At 50.2% G+C, this 5,012-nt stretch overlaps 1 long non-coding RNA gene across 1 annotated transcript in view; it reads right to left on the bottom strand.

The window, feature by feature from the left end:
- Positions 1-5,012, bottom strand: part of LOC115948798 — a 16,874-nt gene that overhangs the window by 8,406 nt on the left and 3,456 nt on the right. The window contains exon 2 of the long non-coding RNA XR_004082574.1: positions 3,811-3,814. This is a non-coding gene — a long non-coding RNA (uncharacterized LOC115948798). The remainder of the gene's footprint in view (positions 1-3,810; positions 3,815-5,012) is intronic.

The following is a 5,012-nucleotide window of genomic DNA, read 5'->3' as shown; positions in this document are numbered from 1 at the left end:
TTGCCTGGTTTCTCCCATTCCCAGTGCTGCCCTGCACAGGTGGAGCTGCCTCCTCCCCAGCCTGCCCCACTCGTTGCTTTTTCTGGTGGAATAGAGATTTCAACAGAACCTCTCCTGCAGATCCCTGTCCCAGGGAGCTGTGAAACATCCAGGGGGGTTGGAGTGAGTTATTAGCACAGTGAGATTATTGTGTTTATTCCAATTTCACTGCTCACAGCTCAGCACAAAGCCAGCACTGCCTCATAATCCCGAATAAATCACCTCAAAACCACACTTTCATTACTTGTCTGCGAGTATTTTTGTTTTTCCGGGCTATTTTTGGCTCTAATCTCTGCTGCATCATTCAGGTGCTGTTGTGTGCGGGCTGCTCAGTGCTGAGCTGGGTGTTTGGGGGCTGTTCATTCCTTGGGATTGTCTGGGGAGGTGGTGCTGGCCAAGCTCAGGGGAGGGATGCTGTGCGGTGGGGAGCAGGTGGATGTGCCCCAGGTGTGCCCCAGGTGTGCTCTGCACTCCCTCCCCACCCAGGGAGGGATTCACAGCCCAGCAAGGTGCCCCGTGCTGGGAAGGATGAAAGTTTCACAAGAAAGTCTCATGGATGCTCGGCAGAAAGATTTTTAAATGTGGAGTCTGATGAAGGAATAGAGATGGAAGCAAGGTTTGATATAGAAGAAAAGAATTGCTGAGCCAGCCTCACCGGCTAACCAAGAAGGCAAAGGGTGTGTTAGTTAGAAGGGTTTTTATGGCTTAGAGCAAAGGATAAACCCACCCCAAACAAGAAGATGTTTGTACCCAGCACAAAGAGAGCACAGGCAAACAAGCCTGCCAATGTGGCAAGTAGAAAAAAGGGCTCAGGATTTTCCACTGCAAGAAAACTGAAAAACAACTTCTAGTTTAAACTGGAATGCACTGACTTTTAGTGATTGGAGAGCAGTAACATGAATATGGTGATTACAGCAGTTATGATGGGCTGTAGGTAACAGTTAAGGGATAGATTGGTTCTGCTGTATGAAGATGCTCAGCAAAGAAAAGTCTATAACGCAATGTAACCAAAGAAAATTATAGAATGCAATGTAACCAAAGAAAAGTCTATAATGCATTGTAACCAAAACCAAAGGGTCTCCAGGCCTGTCTGCAGCTGGAGCTGCCAGCTGTGGGCACAGCTCTGTCACCCACCACCCTGGGCTGCTGTGACATTTTGGATACAATAACCTGCATTTTGGATAGAATAAAGTACATTTTGGATACAATAACCTGCATTCTGGAGAGCCCCTGGAGTCCAGCATCCCTCATTTAAGTTCTTGCAGCCCAGGACCAGAGGGGTTTGTGCTCAGGGTGGGGCTGTGTCCCACCCTCGGCTCCCTGATGGAAAACAGGAGGGAAAATCCCAAACTCTGCCAGGGCAGAGGGAGAATGGAGAGCTGCAGGCTCTCAGAGATGGGCTGTGCTTGAACTGTGGGGCACTGCAGCTGAAGGAGGGATTGGGATGGGAAACGGGAGAAATCCCTCCCTGGCAGGGTGGGCTGGAATTCCCAGAGCAGCTGGGGCTGTCCTGGATCCCTGGGATGTCCAAGACTGGACAGGGCTGGGAGCACCTGGGACAGTGGGAGGTGTCCCTGCCACGGCAGGGCTGGCACTGGGTGGGATTTAGGGTCCCTCCCAATCCAAATCTGTCCTTGCCCTAATCTTTCACGGAGGTTGGGTGGGATGTGTCTCACAGCTCTGGCTCCACCAGGCAAAGCCCATTTGTAAAAGAACATTTTGCTCACAGGTGATGATGCCACTGGACCATATTTGGGCAATATATTCTGAATATATTCCAGATATCCTGATTATATTCCAGATATCCTGACTATATTCCAGATATCTTGAATATATTCCAGATATCCTGATTATATTTCAGATGTCCTGAATATATTCCAGATCTCCTGAATATATTCCAGATGTCCTGACTATATTCCATAGATCCTGACTATATTCCAGATATCTTGAATATAATCCAGATATCCTGACTATATTTCATATATCCTGAATATATTCCAGATACCCTGACTATATTTCAGATATCCTCAATATATTTCAAATATCTTGACTATATTTCAGATATCCTGAATATATTCCAGATATCCTGACTATATTCCAGATCTCCTAAATATATTTCAGATATCCTGACTATATTCCAGATATCCCGACTATATTCCAGATATCCTGACTATATTCCAGATATCCTGACTATATTTCATATACCCTGACTATATTCCAGACACCCTGGCTATCTTTGGCCACTCAGCTGACTCCAGTGCCAACATCAGCGAGGTGCCCCAGAAAGGCACAGGTTCTTACCCCCAGCCCCTTGGGTTATCCCAGCATCACTCACATCCCCTTTTCATCCCTCTGCATTTGCAATCCTGCTGGTGGAGAGGAGCTGCAGGAGCACCTGATCACTGTCCTGGGAGTGGCTGCTCCGCGTGCCAGGGCTGGCAGGGCACGTGGCAGCGCTCACTGTCACCGCAGCCACCCGCAGCTCCCAGGGGATGCTGCTGATGAGTGTGGGGGAATAACGAGCTCGGTGTGAAATGAACCAAATCACCGGCAGTGAGGGGAAAAGGGCAGGAGCAGCTCTGGGATCGCTGTTTGGGAGCTGCCTGAGGAAAAGCCAGGGCTGAGCTCAGGCAGCTGCTGCTCGTGGGCTGCAGGGCTGGGCTGTGATCACCCTGCTGGGCCCTTCCAGCCGGATATCCTGGCATTCTGAGACAGAGCGGAAATTCTCCAGAACAGAAATCCATTTAGGTGAAATGTACATCTTCGAGTCTGTGTAGCCTGACTGCAAGGCCTAGGCTCGAGGGAAACTGCTTCAGTGAAGGACAGAGATAAGGGGAGAGGAGACAGAGGGTGAGAGAGACAGAGAGATTGCTGTGAGAGCAGCTCAACCTGACCTAGGAACTCTTTACCCATGTCATTTTAGGGGAACAATTCCCACGTGTGTCCAGCGCTGTGATAAACACACCGGCTTTACAACTGTCACAGAAGTTGTGGAGTTTTGATTATCTCTGCAAAACAATGCCCTGCTGGGCCCTTCCAGCCCGGGATATCCTGGCATTCCCTGCTGGGCCCTTCCAGCCCGGGATATCCTGGCATTCCCTGCTGGGCCCTTCCAGCCCGGGATATCCTGGCATTCCCTGCTGGGCCCTTCCAGCCCGGGATATCCTGGCATTCCCTGCTGGGCCCTTCCAGCCCGGGATATCCTGGCATTCCCTGCTGGGCCCAGGCTGTTCCTGTGCTCTGGTGCTGCCCTGACCCTGCCCAGAGGCAGCACCCGGGCTCAGGGGCAGGGAGGGACACAGAGGCTGCACTGTCCAGCCTGGGCCATTGCCCTGCCTGAGCCAGGAGTGGGAAAGACCCCAGAATTCTTTAAAGCCTCTGCCTTTATCACACAGACAGCTCCTGCTGCCATGGTCAGTCCCATGGGGTGGGAATGGACTCCCCAGGAGGGGCAAAGGCTGCCTCAGAGTGCCCAGATGTGCCCAGCTGTGCCCTGCTGTAGTCTGTGTCCTGCTGTTCCCAGCTGTGTCCCCATGCTGGGAGGGTCTCTCTGCCCCCCAAGAAGGAGCAGATGCCCCCAGCAGCAGCTGTGGACGATCTGGTGCTGCTGGGGTTGCTCTGCCCCAGCTGGATGAGCTGTGCAAGACACCGATGCTCCCTGGAAACCCTTGTGAATGATGGAGGAAAAGCTGCTCCCAAGCCCAGCTCCATTTGGGGTCGGGCTTCACCTCGAGGTGGGCTTTGGAAGCTCAGAAAATGTGATTTTATGACTGACCTGGATTCCTCCCTCAGGATTCCAGGAGCCTTTCTCAGCACCCTGGAGGTGGGGGGAGCCACAGCCAAGATCAGCCTGGGCTGGGTGAGCATCCCCAGCGAGCCCTCGGGGGTCCCTGCAGGAGGGTGGGGCTGTTGGGGTGCTCCAGGTATCAGTTTTATCCCAGAGCTGCAGTTTGTGCCACGCACTCCTCACGAACCGCTTCACCCTGCCTGAGACATCTTAAAAACTGAAATAATTCTGTGTGTTACAGTTCTACAGTGAGCATTGCTTTATATGGAATAGGTCTCCCGTCCTTAGAAATGAATCCTTCACTTTTAGAAAAGAATTCCATCAGATGCATCACTTGTCTAACTGCAAATCTAATTTCCAAGTGAGGTTGATTTTCCCACTAGATGGTTTTGATTTTGGGAAGGAGGAGGGCTGGCAAGGCTTCCTTGGGAAGCCACAGGAACTCCACAGAGCCCAAGGAACCTGAATCTTTCAGCACCTGCTGCAGCCCCCTGGAAGGTCACTGGGATGGTCACATTTCACTGGGCAGCTCCTCTCTGCCTGGGTGTGAGAGATTTCTAAAGTTAATTACGAAATCTTTGCCATTAAATATTCAGCAACACTTATTTTTGAGTACCTCCGGTTTAATTTAGGCCCCTTGAAATTTTAATATCTGGCTTTAATATTTAATACAGCCCTGAGATGGGTGTAGGAATTTAAAGTCTATGCTTTGAATGAAAGGAATCCTGGATTTCTTTATGGAGAAGGCTGAGATGGAGGGATGAGGGAAGGGTCTGCCTTGAAAGGACCCAACTCTTCCTTCTCTCATCCTACACATGTGTATTTTATGTGGAGGGGCCCTGTAGGGCTCACTCTGCTCTAATTAAGGCCTCTTATTTATTAAAACGTCTTAAACACGTTAGCAGCACAGCACCGAAAATGAGAAGCATTATGATAATTTTTAAGGTTGTTTTTTTCTTCTGGGAGGGGGATTAGCTGCCGAATTAACACACACCATTAATTTGGGAGCTGGTAGGGGGCTCAGAGACCTTGGCACAGAGTCACAGACACCTGGGCCTTTGATTTTAGCCCATGGAAACAATTCCCAACTTTGTGTGAAGATGTACAAGCCACAAGAGTTTGTGTAGAATGATAGTGAATTTGTCACAGGGTGAAAAAGTAGAATTTTGGGGATTTAGAATGGGGG

The sequence above is a fragment of the Geospiza fortis genome, unplaced genomic scaffold, assembly GCF_000277835.1.
Source record: "Geospiza fortis unplaced genomic scaffold, GeoFor_1.0 scaffold496, whole genome shotgun sequence".
NCBI classification, from domain to species: domain Eukaryota; kingdom Metazoa; phylum Chordata; class Aves; order Passeriformes; family Thraupidae; genus Geospiza; species Geospiza fortis.
The sequence above is the reverse complement of the archived record's forward strand: the minus strand, read 5'-3'. Positions and strand labels throughout refer to the sequence as shown.